The sequence below is a fragment of the Anabrus simplex genome, chromosome 1 (genome assembly GCF_040414725.1).
Source record: "Anabrus simplex isolate iqAnaSimp1 chromosome 1, ASM4041472v1, whole genome shotgun sequence".
Taxonomy (NCBI): Eukaryota; Metazoa; Arthropoda; class Insecta; order Orthoptera; family Tettigoniidae; genus Anabrus; species Anabrus simplex.
Window position 1 is genome coordinate 704,897,276 of NC_090265.1, and position 15,760 is coordinate 704,913,035.

At 45.7% G+C, this 15,760-nt stretch overlaps 1 protein-coding gene and 1 non-coding gene across 2 annotated transcripts in view; both read left to right on the plus strand.

Annotated features, from left to right (window-relative positions):
• The window catches only part of LOC136872270 (uncharacterized), a 141,418-nt gene that overhangs the window by 41,896 nt on the left and 83,762 nt on the right, over positions 1 to 15,760 (plus strand). The window lies entirely within an intron of this gene.
• TRNAL-UAG (transfer RNA leucine (anticodon UAG)) lies at positions 6,810 to 6,889 on the plus strand. Its single transcript has one exon. It is a non-coding gene; the product is annotated as a tRNA-Leu (tRNA).

Below are 15,760 nucleotides of genomic sequence, written 5' to 3' on the forward strand. Positions count from 1 at the left end.
TATGGACTGATGACTCAAACAACAGTGTCAAATTTTGTTAGTCAGTGTAATTTTTGTGAATTTGTTTCCCCTCGCGATTCCTTAGCTTTTCTGAGCACGCAGGCTGCGTTCGGCGGTCGTATTGCGTCAGCTGTACACGCAACAGTAGAGCGCTGGCAACATAGGTAAAGCGATGCTCGTTTGTTTTGCGAACTGTCAATTTAGAAGAAAAGCCGTGTCATAGTTTGCTAGAGAAAAGCACTATGCTAAAATTCAATCCACCAACCCAACGCAAGTCGGTATCAAGAAAATGAAATGAACACGAAGACACCTTTCATATTTAATAAGAATGCGTGTGAGTCATGGATGCTATCCACACGCCTCACTGCCCATAAGACCCTGGATAAATAGTCGACTTGAACCACATCAATCAATCAATCAATCAATCAATCAATCAACAATGATCTGCATTTAGGGCAGCCGCCCAGGTGGCTGATTTCCTATCTGTTGTTTTCCAAGCATTTTCTTAAATGATTTCAAAGAATTAGGATATTTATTGAACATCTCCCTTGGTAAATTACTCCAATCCGCAACTCCCCTACCTGTAAACGAATATTTGCCCCAATTTTTTCTCTTGAATTTCAACTTTATCTTCATATTGTGATCTTTCCTACTTTTACTACTGTCATGTAAGAAGTACTCCCAACAGCAGAACCATCTGTTCTCTTCTCTATTAAAGTTAAATATCCCACTACCAACCTCAGTTACCTACCTCTTATCAAAACTAACTCCACAAATATTCCTACGCTTAGGAGTCTCGTAACGTTAACTGTGCATTATTCGCTGCAATTTGTCAATATTTATAAGACTGTAGTATTTAGTTATAAGTTCTGACTCTTTTTCATTCAGGAAGATATATGAATGGCTCACTCTGTAAATGCTGGCCGCATGGTCTCCCGAGGCCGAATTAGCACTAAAAAGAAAAAAAAGAAGTGAAGCCGTGTGGAGCCTAAGTGCCTTCAAAATTACCTTCACGAGTTGGCGATATAAGGATCTGGCGTTATCATCATGAAGGATAATCTTGTCATGTCTCGTGACGTATTGCGGGCGTTTTGTCGGTGAGTGCACGTTTCAGATTGAGTAATAATGTCATCGGTGCCGTTGAGCATGTATGGTTTCGCCCGCTTGCAGCAGCGCATAATAAACGACACAGACTTAGCATTGAGACTGATGGTTCACTGGGACACACTCATAATTTCCTACGCTTAGTCCGGCTCCATAGCTAAATGGTTAGCGTGCTGGCCTTTGGTCACAGGAGTCCCGGTTTCGATTCCCGGCGGGGTCGGGAATTTTAACCATAATTGGTTAATTTCTCTGACACGGGGGCTGGGTGTATATGTCGCCTTCATCATTTCATCCTCATCATGACGCGCAGGTCGCCTACGGAAGTCAAATCAAAAGACCTGCATCCGGCGAGCCGAACTTGTCCTCGGACACTCCCGGCACTAAAAGCCATACGCCATTTCATTTTTCCTACGCTTAGGAGTGTCGTAACGTTAACTGTGCATTTCTGGTCTTTCATTGATCGTACTATTACAATAGTATTACTAGCAAGCAATAGCAGCAGTAGTACAATCTTATAACTTATAATTTTATTTCAGCTATAAAACATTTTGACTGTGTTAGAGTGACTGTGCTTTATTTAGTATTATGTACAATAATTTGTTTAGTGTAAGAGAAAACCTAATTTCCTTAACTATTCCAATAAAGACATGTACCTATCGACATAGTGTTATTATTTTAACAGTGGTGAATTTCAGTATAGACCATAGTTCGAACAATTTTGACATAGTGGAGCCAAGGCCCCCTGTACTTGAATTCAGCATTGGGTTTTCTGGTCCGTAATATTTTTTTAGCAGGACAGGAATGGCCTACTATAAGGTAGTGCATTTATTGTGTCCCATTGATAATTTTAAACACAGCCAGGTCGTTGCCACCAGCGAACTCGTTATGTACACAGATAGACGTAGCCTTCCTTAAGAAATCCCTGACAGACAACACACACCTCTCCCCTTTCCACCGCCTGCAGCTTAATTACCGCTCCGTTAAGAGAGGCCAAGGAATTACTCTTGTCCCTCCCTTTGCCAGAACAACTTCAGATTTAAATGGCTATTACGCAAGGTCTGCTCGTACCTGGAATCTTCTACCGTCTGAGGTAAAACTGCATCCTCTTCCTCACTTCCTCAGCGCAGTAAAGAAAATGTATATGTAAATATAAACCAATATGTGATGTACATAACTTGTATAAATTAAAATTTTACGGAAGATGGGTGCAAGTACAGTTGAATTTGAGTGAATGTGTATGCGTGCGCGTGTTGGAGTGGTTGAGAATGAGTGTGTATACAGCGGTATGAGTGAGAGTATAAATGGCTGGGTCACGTAAGCACCACTACGAGCGCTAATGCGAGTCAACGCAGAGTTTCACTTAAGCCCTTATAACTACATTCGGTGTGGACATTTTTCAAACACTGAAAAATACCTGAGGGTATTAAACCAAGGAATACATTACAGATATAATTATGTAAATAAGTTAATTTGGCTAGGATCTGAATAAAAAAGAAAACGAGTAAAGAAAGAAGCAATTTTAGGCTGTTTTTCCGGAAATGCATTTAGGCCGGAAGTGATTCTCGAATTTGTTTTTAGTATGATAGAGATAACCAAGATTCACAATATGAAATCTTTCCGGCCCCTTTACCCCTTCAACAAGTTTTATATTGCTTGTAGTCTGGGAACCCCTAATTTGTCTGTTAAGAATTTTTTTCAACATTAAAATCATGACTATATAGGGCCGATGTGCATTTCGAATTGAACACAACAATTAGAAAATAACTATAAATCACTGTCTTCAGTATTAAGAGGGGAGAAAGAGTAAGGTTGTACCTTTATTGTAGGCGCTTACATGGCAGGAACCTTTTTATTTTTATTTTTGTTTTTTGCTAGTGGCTTTACGTCGCACTGACACAGATAGGTCTTATGGCGACGATGGAATAGGAAAGGCCTAGGCGTTGGAAGGAAGCGACCGTGGCCTTAATTAAAGTACAGCCCCAGCATTTGCCTGGTGTGAAAATGGGGAAACCAAGGAAAACCATCTTCAGGGCTGCCGACAGTGGGATTCGAACCCACTACTTCCCGGATGCAAGCTCACAGGCGCGCGCCTTGTGGCAGGAACTATAGAGCAAATTTGGAGCTGGTCATTCCGAAGTCTATGCTATGGACTGTGATCTAAGGGGTTCAAGTTAAAAATGCCTCATGCATTGAGTGATTGAGTGGAAGCCACATTGTATGTTTAGTCCTCAGCCCGAAGGCTGGTTGGATCCTCAACAGTTCCGCCATCAGCTGTCATAGATAGCCTAGGCATCACTGAAGAGGCGTACTAGGGAAATGAGGAGTGAGGTAGTTTCTCGTTGCTTTCCTCACCGAGCCAGAAGTTGCTATTACACATCAATCTGCCAAGCCCACTGAAATGCATGCACCAACTGACCCTATGAGCAATATATTCACATCATTCATAGCAGGGACTGGCTGCAGAAGGAATGGCGTTACTAGCATCACTCATACCTCAGTCACTTTCATTTTGTCAAAGCCAAGGATAAAGCTGAGACAGATCAATGAAAGTAACAAAATTGCTCTAGCCCATACAAGAAGACATAGTGCATTGTAAACACTAGGTCCCGCCAGCAAAGGCACGAAGCCACATTAATAATTTGAAAACAAATTTTGAGGTGTTGTCACTCTGAGTTTTGAAAATAAATTACGTCAAATAATTATGTCTACGGAGTAACCAATTTAGAATAACTCTGTATATTGAACGAGGTCTATTTACATTTCCTTGAAGTTAAAGCGTTTTAAAGTCCAGCGCAACCTGGCTTCAACATAATGTAAGAGAAGGTGATTAAATTGATAAAATATGCTTAAAAGCGTCCGACGTTCTACTTCCGCGTTGTAACGTTCAGCAAGAATAAAGGAACCAGTGTTCATAAGTGGATAATTCTAGGTGGACTCCTGGTAACCCAGTTCATCGCTGGGCATGACGCCACGCAGTAATAACAGTCAGAGTCTACTCATATCGTAACAGTTACATAAAAGAGTTCCGCGTCGCTTTGCAGCCCCAACTTCGAGCACACGGAAGACTTTCTCCAACCCCCTTTCCTCTTCCCCTTCTGTCACTTGACACTAAACCAAAGAAACAAACTCGATTCAATCGAGTCTCGACATGTCAAGTTCACGATAACGAAATACACAATGCCCTTGACTTCCACAATGTTGTCTATTACGAGATTGGTAAGTAAGACTCTCCGACAAGGGTGGGTGGCAACTGCCGTGCATAGAAAACTGAGTGTTATTGTGTACGAAGTTCGAACCCACAGCCCTGTGAACCGAAGGCGGACTTAGTAAGAGTTACCAGACATTATGTAACTTCAGCGATCACTCCTCATTATCTTCGCTGATGAGCACACTGTTGAAGTAGAATGGTTATTCCATTGTCTTGATATTATTCAATACCTGATATGAAGTAATCCACTTGCTGTAATATGACATTGTACAGTGTTTTGTATACAACATCTTGAATATACATACTATCTTTATGTGAAAGTACCGGCGCAACCAAATTGTATATATACTCCACGCAATTTGTCCTCTCTCAACGCTTAGGTATATATAAAGGCCAATAAAGGAAATCAAAGTCCGCCTCTGTGGTGTAGTGGTTAGTGTGATTAGCTACCACCCCAGGAGGCCCGGGTACGATTCCCGACTCTGTCACGAAATTTGAGAAATGGTACGAGGGCTGGAAATGGGGTCCACTCAGCCTCGGGAGGTCAACTGAGTAGAGGTGGGTTCGATTGCCATCTCAGCCATCCTCAAAGTGGTTTTCCGTGGTTTCCCACTTCTTCTCCAGGCAAATGCCGGGATTGTAGGCTACCTAAAGGCCAGGCCGCTTCTTTCCCTCTTCCTTGTGTATCCCTTTCAATCTTCCCATCCCCCACTAGGCCCCTGTTCAGCATAGCAGGTGAGGCTGACTGGGCGATGCACTGGTCCTCCTCCCCAGTAGTATCCCCGACCCAAAGTCTCATGCTCCAGGATACAGCCATTGAGGCGGTAGAGGTGGGATCCCTCGCTGAGTCCGAGGGAGAAACCAACCCTGGAGGGTAAATGGATTAAGAAAGAAAGAAAGAAAGAATCACAATCCAAAGAGAGGAAATCAGAACTCTGAGACTTTCTTTCTTTCTTTCTTTCTTTCTTTCTTTCTTTCTTTCTTTCTTTCTTTATCCGTTTACCCTTCATATTTGGTTTTTCCCTCAGAATCGGCGAGGGATCCCACTTTACCGCCTCAAGGGCAGTGTCCTGGAGCGTGAGACTTTGAGTCGGGGGATGAAACTGGGGAGGAGGACCAGTACCTCGTCCAGGCAGCCTCACCTGCGGGTCAACTTTCAGATTTGAGGATGATGTTGTTATTTTATCTCAGTCTTTAGACGATCTGGAGAAATCGCTGAATGGTATAAACACAGTCTTGAAGAACGAGTACAAGATAAAAGTAAATAAATCCAAAACAAATGTAACGGAGTGCAGTCAAACGAATTCTGGTGATGGAGGTAATATTAGATTGATGCTTGTTGTTTTAAGGGGCCTAACATCGAAGGTCATCGGCCCCGTAATATTAGATTAGGAAAGCAAAGGTACGACTATAAATGACTCTAAACTTACAATTAGTTTTGCAATGTTCAAAATTATTATAACTTTTTAGTGCACGGTAGGTCAAAATTTAACTCTCGATAATGAGCAGTGGTAGGATTGTTTAAAAGAAAACATTTAGACCCAGGCCGTTTTGACTTAGGCGTTCACACCATGATCCTCTTAGATTGTAATTCCAAGTAGAATGCCACCGGTATGCAGCACAGTCCAACGAACATTCTCGTGCAAGTCACGTTAGATGGTATCCATAACAATTATGAAGAGCAACGGTGACAGTTCTGATCCCTGAGGAACTCCAACTCTCACTTTGTACATACAATGAAACTGATAAAGCGCCCAGTGAACATTGATATATGGTACCGCGGGCCTTGTTTGCTTGCTTGTTGTTGTTTTGTTTTATCAAATTGTTTTACGTCCCACTGACTCAGATGGTTCTTATGCGACAGGACGGGGCTTTGTGAAGAAAACGACCGTGACGTTAAGTTACAGCCCCAGATTTTGCCTGGCGTGATAATGAGAAACCACGAAAAACAATGTTCAGCGCTCCCGTCAGTGGAGTTTGAACCCAATATCTCCTCATGCAAGCGCATAACTACGTGGCTCTTACCGTGCATCAAACTCGCTCGGTGAGGCGTTTTCTTTCAAATGAGTATGGACTGTAAGGGTGAATATAAGAGCATGTAAAATGTGAGTTGACGCTGAGGATGACTTATCAGCCTGTCCATGTAATTGATGCGACACCTCTTTTACGAACTGTGAGAGTGTATTATGATATAATCTAGCGTACACGCTTTTACGGGTTGCGGGCTGTAATGTAGTGTGGCCGAGTGGTCTAAGGCGCTGGCTTTTAGGCACTAGTCCGAAAGGGTATGGGTTCGAATCCGACCACTGTCAAGCGTTTTCTCGGAGTCTATTCAAAACGTTAATTATCTGCATTTACTTTTTCCTTTATTTTGGTGGGATACATTTTTCAGAACATAAATGTGCTATTCTCATTTTCACCCGTCTATGAATGAAATATTGACTACTTATTGGCTACCTATCATAGTGAACACGCTTGTAGATACTAGTAGCTGTACGGTAGTGTGGCCGAGTGGTCTAAGGCGCTGGTTTTAGGCATCAGTCCGAAAGGGCGTGGGTTCGAATCCCACCACTGCCAAGAGTTTTCTTAGACTCTATTCAAAACGTTAATTACCTGCATTCTCTTTTTCCTTTTTGGTGGGATGCAGATTTCAGAACATACAGTAAATATACTATTCTCATTTACACTATTCTCTTTTTTCTTCTTCTTTATCTGCTTACCCTCCAGGGTCGGTTTATCCCTCGGACTCAGCGAGGGATCCTACCTCTACCACCTCAAGGGCAATGTTCTGGAGCTTCAGACGCTTGGTTGGAGGATACAACTTGGGAGAATGACCAGTACCTCGACCACGTGGCTTTAAGTTAGGTACCGTCCCGGCATTTGCCTGGAGGAGAAGTGGGAAACCAAGGGAAACCACTTCAAGGGTGGCTTAGGTGAGAATCGAACCCACCTCCACCCAGTTGACCTTTCGAGGCTGAGTGAACCCCGTTCCAGCCCTCGTACCACTTTTCAAATTTCGTGGCAGAGCCGGGAATCGAACCAGGGCCTCTGAGGGTGGCAGCTATTTACACTAACCACTACACTACAGAGGCGGAAATAGAGTTATTTCACCTTTCTAAAATCTGATTTCTTGTACTGTGTTTGAACCCATGATCTTCGAATCGGTACGCCGGCATTCTACCACTAACCCACGGTGTACGGCCAACATATATTGTTGAGGTAGCAGTCAATGAAATGAAAACGAGAACCAACCACATTCCTCCTTGAGATGAAAGGTAGTGAATGTTACTTTCACCCGCTTGAGCAATGAAGTGGCAGCCTTCAAACACCCTTCACCGCAGCATCTTCAACACGATCGCTACAGTATGTTCTTAAAGGTTCTCTACTGTATAATTCCGTAATTTCTTTCTTTCAAATCTGCTTATCCTCCAGGGTTGGCTTTTCCCTCGGACTACCGCCTCATGGGCAATGTCCTGGAGCTTCAGACTCTGAGTCGGGAGATACAACTGGGGAGGATGACCAGCACCTCGCCCAGGCGGCCTCACATGCTACGCTGAACAGGGGCCTTGCGGGGGGGGGGTTGAAAGATTGGAATGGAGAGACAAGGAAGAGGGAAGGAAGCAGCCGTGGCCTTAAGTTAGGTACCATCCCGGCATTTGCCTGGAGGAGAAGTGGGAAACCACGGAAAACCCTTCCAGGATGGTTGAGGTGGGAATCGAACCCACCTCTACTCAGTTGACCTCCCGAGGCTGAGTGGACCCCGATCCAGCCTTCGTACCACTTTTCAAATGTCGTAGCAGAGCCGGGAATCGAACCCGGACCTCCGGGGGTGGCAACTAATCACACTAACCACTACACCACAGAGGCGGACATAATTCCCTAATACACAACTAAAATGTTCAGATAGAGTCAAACTGTGAGCTAAATTATTCCGTATGCCAAGAGGAAAAGAAGCACTACCGCAATAACCTCAAACTATACGTCTAAAATAAATGCTCTCCTTAGAATCAATAAAGCCATTTTTATTCATTCTGAATGTTGGTTGTCATCATAGTTACCTTTGGTTTGCCGAAAGTAATTTCGAAGATTGAATATTCTCCCATGATTGCCGACCAGAAAATTATTTTTCTTGATAAAGATTCCGCAGACCCTTCGCGGACTACAGGTTTGAGATCCAACATCAATGGGGTCGGACGATGTCACAGAGGTTAGAAATGCAACATGGAGCGGGTTGGACGATGTCACAGCGGGTATACAAGGCTGCCAACTTGAGAACTAGTGTCAACACCATTTACAAGGCTAGGCTGGTGACAAAACCATTGGTCTGGATTGGTTAGGTCTGGCTGCTGACAAGACCATTGGTCTGGATTGGTTAAGTCTGGCTAGTGACGAGACCATTGGTATGGATTGGTTAAGTCTGGCCAGTGACAAGACCATTGGTATGGATTGGTTAGGTCTGGCTGCTGACAAGACCATTGGTCTGGATTGGTTTAGTCTGGCTAGTGACAAGACCATTGGTATGGATTGGTTAAGCCTGGCTGGTGACAAGACCATTGGTCTGGATTGGTTAGGTCTGGCTAGTGACAATACCATTCGTATGGATTGGATAAGGCTGGCTGGTGACAAGACCATTGGTCTGGATTGGTTAGGTCTGGCTCCTGACAAGGCCATTGGTCTGGATTGGTTTTAAGTCTGGCAGGTGACAAAACCATTGGTCTGGATTGGTTAGGTCTGGCTGCTGACAAGACCATTGGTCTGGATTGGTTAAGTCTGGCTAGTGACGAGACCATTGGTATGGATTGGTTAAGTCTGGCCAGTGACAAGACCATTGGTATGGATTGGTTAGGTCTGGCTGCTGACAAGACCATTGGTCTGGATTGGTTTAGTCTGGCTAGTGACAAGACCATTGGTATGGATTGGTTAAGCCTGGCTGGTGACAAGACCATTGGTCTGGATTGGTTAGGTCTGGCTAGTGACAGTACCATTCGTATGGATTGGATAAGGCTGGCTGGTGACAAGACCATTGGTCTGGATTGGTTAGGTCTGGCTCCTGACAAGGCCATTGGTCTGGATTGGTTTTAAGTCTGGCAGGTGACAAAACCATTGGTCTGGATTGGTTAGGTCTGGCTACTGACAAGACCATTGGTCTGGATTGGTTAAGTCTGGCTAGTGACGAGACCATTGGTATGGATTGGTTAAGTCTGGCCAGTGACAAGACCATTGGTATGGATTGGTTAGGTCTGGCTGCTGACAAGACCATTGGTCTGGATTGGTTAAGTCTGGCTGCTGACAAGACCATTGGTATGGATTGGTTAGGTCTGGCTCCTGACAAGACCATTGGTCTGGATTGGTTAAGTCTGGCTAGTGACAAGACCATTGGTATGGATTGGTTAAGTCTGGCTGGTGACAAGACCATTGGTCTGGATTGGTTAAGTCTGGCTAGTGACAATACCATTCGTATGGATTGGATAAGTCTGGCTGGTGACAAGACCATTGGTCTGGATTGGTTAGGTCTGGCTCCTGACAAGGCCATTGGTCTGGATTGGTTTTAAGTCTGGCTGGTGACAAGACGATTGGTCTGGATTAGTTAAGTCTGGCTCCTGACAAGAGCATTGGTCTGGATTGGTTAGGTCTGGCTGCTGACAAGACCATTGGTCTGGATTAGTTAAGTCTGGCTAGTGACAAGACCATTAGTATGGATTGGTTAAGTCTGGCTAGTGGCAAGACGATTGGTCTGGATTGGTTAACTCTGGCTAGTGACAAGAACATTAGTATGGATTGGTAAAGTCTGGCTATTGATAAGACCATTGGACTAGGAGCAACTGCTACTAAATGTCTTCATTCCTCCCCCGAAGCGGAGGCGAGGCTCCTAGACGGTGACGACGTCTTTCAGACCAGAAGATTCGTGTGGTGTTAGTGGAGATGTGTGGGAAAGGTGAGGGGGTTGGCGGCCATGGCCTATACTACGAACTGTCCCGGCATTCGTCTTAGTGCAGGAGAATGGAAAACCACGGAAAACAATAATTATCAGGACAGCTCACAGTGGGAACCGTCTCCCGAATGCAGAGGGGGAGTATAGCCACGGTAGAGCCGCGGCCACCCCTCCTCTGCTCGGTTGGTCGGTATGACCACTGACCAACCGTAGCCACTCGTAGGCCGAAGCCCACTCTGCAAACGCCCTATTAAGAGTTACCTCATAACTAGAGCCGAGGTGAGCAGGCACGGGTAGGCTATGTGGAGCTGTCGACCGCTGGTTTGAGGTAGAGCGTGTAGGTCAACTCATTTCAGTATAAAAACCACTTTCACTTTAATCTGAACCACATACAACAGCTATGTCTTACAGGAAGCGGCCGGGGAGTGGGCATTCGTCCAAGAAACCTTACTCTCCAAGAGCACAGACGATTGTTACTTCAAGTCATGTTTGAAGATACTTGCTGACAAGTTATTGTCCGGAACCTTTGCCTTTTTTTTTTTTTTTACAAGTTGCTTTACGTCGCACCGACACAGAGAGGTCTTATGGTAACAATGGGAGAGGAAAGGGCTAGAAGAGGGAAGGAAGCGACCGTGGCCTTAATTAAGGTACAGCCCCAGCATTTGCCTGGTGTGAAAATGGGAAACCACGGTAAACCATCTTCATGGCTGCTGACAGTGGGGTTCGAACCCACTATCTCCCGAATATGGATACTGGCCGCACTTAAGTGACTGGAGCTATCGAGCTCGGTCTTTGGCTCAATTTATGTTTACTGGTCTTCGGCTCAGAGAAAACCCGAGTTCGATTCCCAGCGGGGCTAGGGAATTTAACTGTATATGATTAATTCCCCTTCCTCAGAGACCGGGTGTTTGTGTTCGTTTTTAATATGCTTCTCTTCATTGACACACAATGCAGCGCCTTGGCGGAATGGTCGGAGTAGTGACCTTTGGTTCGGAGACGCGGGTTCGATTCCCGACCGCAGCGGGGATTTGAATCTCAAATGGCTAATTCCCTCGCCTCGAGAACTGTCCCATACATCGCACTGAATAGTATCCTCCACTACAATACCACGTACAGGTCGATGGATGGAAAGTGGGTCCTGGCCAAGTGGCCACGGCGTGTCCGTGGTCCGACAGCTCTGTACTCCGACCGACCGAGCAGAGGAGGGATGCCCACGGCTCTACCGTCGCTCTACGCATCTGTATTCGGGAGACGGAGAGGGGCTGGTCCCCACCGGTAGCTGTCCCGAGAATGGTTTTCCGTGGTTTTCCATTCTCCTATACTAAGGTGAATGCCGGGACAGTTTCTAGTATAGGTCACGGTCGCCACCCCTCTCACCTTCTCCGATACAAATCTTCTGGCCTGAGAGACGGCGTCACTGTCTGGGAGGCCCGCCTGAAAACATTTAGTAGTAGTAGTAGTAGTAGTAGTAGTAGTAGTAGTAGTAGTAGTAGTAGTAGTAGAGTCTCCGTGGCTCAGGTGGCAGCGCGCTGGCCTCTCACCGCTGGGTTCCGTGGTTCAAATCCCGGGCACTCCATTTGAGATTTGTGCTGGACAAAGCGGAGGCGGGACAGGTTTTTTCTCCGGGTCCTCCGGTTATCCCTGTCATCTTTCATTCCAGCAACACTCTCCCATATCATTTCATTTCATCTGCCATTCACTAAACATTGCCCCAGAGGAGTGCGACAGGCTTCGGTAGCCGGCAAAATTCCTATCCTCGCCGTTAGATGGGGCTTCATTCATTTCATTCCTGGCCCGGTCAATGACTGGAAAACAGGTTGTAGATTTTCATTTTCAGTAGTAGTCGTAGTAGTAGCTTCCCACACACCTAGCTACCAATAACAAATGAATTATTTATTCATTCCTTTTTCGTTTAGGGCCATTAAAGACCACGTTCAATTCTATAGCCCTGGAGACAAGATTCTCACACGCGCGGAACGACTGTCGTTTGTTTACACGCTCGCGGCCTTCTCGGTAAGGGTGTTGTCAGGCGCTGCTCAATGCTGCCAACCTCTCTACTTAGGAACTAATGAGTGAGTAGTGCTTCGATAGGTGGTGGTGGTGGTGATTATTGTTACACCATTGGTCTGGACTGGTTCTTGGCGTGCTGACGGTTAGGATAGGACCTGGAGAAAACCAGTGATACAGGAACAAGCAACGGGGGCATTTTTATTGTGCTGGGGGTTGGTAACGGATTATGATTATAATAACTGACGGGAATGAGATCACGTAACACTTTACGTTGGCCAATAGGAATGCAAGTAGCTACTTCAGCAATGAAAATGTCGTGTAATACTCTTTCTTAGGTTATAAAAGTAAATGTAGTTCTTGGGGCGGGATGGTGCGTTCCTGGACATCGCTATAAACACATATGTATTCTGAGACGCATATAAGTAAGAGTTCATTAATTTCAACTTACATATAACGTTAGATTCTTGTGTCCAGGGCTGGAGTTTTACCATAACTGTCACATATTTTTGGACGAGTCTTTCCCCTTTCCCCCCCCCCCCCCCCCCCCCCCAGAATCCCTGCATTCTTTCCTCGGCAGCTTGCCGTCTTCACATCGTCCAACCACTGTTCTGCTTTTGTCCTTCATGGAAGCCCTTGAAGTTGTTGATTTGTAACTGGTACTGTGATCGATCGGAGATGTCCTCTCGCCGTAGTCCGGCCTTGTTGAAGTCCTTCGTCACCTTCTGGAACTGTCCGACTCGTTGGCCGGGTTCGATTCCCGGCCGGGTCGAGGATTTTAACCTTCATTGGTTAATTCCAATGGCCCGGAGGCTGGGTGTTTGTGCTGTCTCCAACATCCCTGCAACTCACACACCACACATAACACTATCCACAATAACACGCAGTTACCTACACATGGCAGATGCCGCCCACCCTCATCGGAGGGTCTGCCTTACAAGGCTGCACTTGGTTAGAAATAGCCACACGAAATTAAATTAAACCTTCTGCAACTACTTGTCAGAAACTTAAGGTCCACTATCAAGAACTTCAAAGATTTTTTTTTTGGCAATCGCTTTCCATCCATTCTGAGGAGGTGTCCATAAAATGTCAGTCTTCTTTTCCTAATAGTCTCCTTCAATCGCTCATTATTATTGTCCATTCAAAATTTTTGGACTCATTATTTTCTTTCTTTCTTTCTTTCTTTCTTTCTTTCTTTCTTTCTTTCTTTCTTTCTTTCTTTCTTTCTTTCTTTCTATCTTTCTTAATCCGTTTACCCACCAGGGTTAGTTTTTCCCTCGGACTCACGAGGGATCCAACATCTAGCGCTTCAAGGACAGTGTCCTGGAGCGTGAGTCTTTGGGTCGGGGGAATAGAACTGGGAAGGACCAGTACCTCGCCCAGGCGGCCTTACCTGCTATGCTGAATAGGGGCCTTGTGGGGAAATGGGAGGATTGCGAGGGATAGACAAGGAAGAGGGGAGGAAGCGGTTGTGGCCTTAAGTTAGATACCATCCCGACATTTGCCTGGAGGAGAAGTCGGAAACCAAAGAAAAGCACTTAGAGGATGGCTGAGGAGGGAACTGAACCCCTCTCTACTCAGTTGACCTCCCGAGGCTGAATGGACCCCGTTCCAGCCTTCGTATCACTTTTCAAATTTCAAGGCAGAGCCGGGAATGGAACACAGGCCTCCGGTGGATGTCAGCTAACCACGCTTACCACTACATCACAAAGGACACATTATGTTACGAATTATTATTATTATTATTATTATTATTATTATTATTATTATTATTATTATTATTATATTGTCCACCTCTGTGGCGTAGTGGTTAGCGTGTTTAGCGGCCACCCTAGACGACCGCGTTCAATTCCCGTCTGTGCCACGAAATTTGAGAAGTAGTACGAGGGCTGGAACGGGGTCCATTCAGCCTCGGGAGGTCAACTGAGTAGAGGGGTTCGATTCCTACCTCAGACATCCTCGAAGTCATTTTCCGCGGTTTCCCAGTTCTCCTCCAGGCAAATGCCGGGATGGTACTTAATTTAAGGACACGGCCGCTTCCTTCCCTCTTCCTTGTCTATCCCTTCCAATCTTCCCATCCCCCCACAAGGCTCCTGTTCAGTATAGCAGGTCAGGCCGCCTGGTCGCGGTACTGGTCCTGGCCCTCCTCCCCAATTGTATCCCCTGACCCAAAGTCTCGCGCTCCAGGACTGCGTTTGAGGCGGTAGAGGTAGGATCCCCCGCCAAGTTCGCGGGAAAAACCAACCCTGGGCAGTAAAGGAAGAAGAAAGATTTATTAATTTATTTATTTTATTAATCCGTTCACCCTCAAGGTTTGGTTTCCCCCGTACTCCGCGAGATTTCCCATATCTACCGCCTCAAGGGCAGTGTCCTGGAGCGTGAGACATTTGGTCGGGGGATACAACTGTGGAGGACGACCAGTACCTCGCCCAGGCGGCCTCGCCTGCTATCCTCAACAGGCGCCTTGTGGAGGGACGGCGAGATTAGAAGGGATGGGCAAGGAACGGGAAATAAGCGTCTGTGGCCTTGAGTTAGGTACCATCCCGATCTTTGTCTGGAGAAGTGGGATACCGCGGAAAACCACTTCGAGGATGGCTGAGATGGGAATGGAACACCTCTCTGCTCAGCTGACCTCCCGATGCTGAGTGGACCCCGTTCCAGCATTCGTGCTACTTTTCAAATTTCGTGGCAGAGCCGGGAATCAAACCCTGCCCTCCGGGGGTGGCAGCTAATCACACTAACCACACTACACGGCCTAGGCGGGCCTGTGTTATTTTAAGTACATGAAAAGCCCATTGTATAATTTTAAAAATTATACGTATCCTGCTAGCAGAAATCGCCAATGAGAGATTTGAGAAACTCCCAAACCTCTCTTTCTCAGACATAAGTTTTTTAAAATCGAATGTGTTTTCTCTTTTAAAACCACGATATCTGAATCTCTTCGTTTCTCATATGCAACGTAACACCTGCGACAGAAATATTCATGTTATCTTGTTGTTGTTGTTGTTGTTGTTGTTGTTGGTTTGATCATCAGTCCATAGACCCGTTTAATGCAGCCCTCCATGCCAAACGATGGTCAGATAACATTGAGAAAGTGTTAAACTTTTTGCCCCTAGAAGGTACTTGGCAATGGATATTGAGTTATTTGAGCTCTCTCTGTGGATCAGTGATAAAGTGTGTCGAACTCCGAATCTCAAGATAGCGTGTTTATACCCCGGCAGAGGTAGTCGGATTTTTGAAAGGCGGAATAAAGTGCATTCGACACTCCATGCCGTACGATGTCAGCATGTAAAAAATCTCTGGTAACACATTTGGTGTCCGCCTCTGTGGTGTAGTGGTTAGTGTGATTAGCTGCCACCCCCAGAGGCCCGGGTTCGATTCCCGGCTCTGCCACGAAATTTGAAAAGTGGTATGAGGGCTGGAACGGGGTCCACTCAGCCCCGGGATGTCAACTGAGTAGAGGAGGGTTTGATTCCCTCCTCAGCCATCCTGGAAGTACTTTTCCGTGA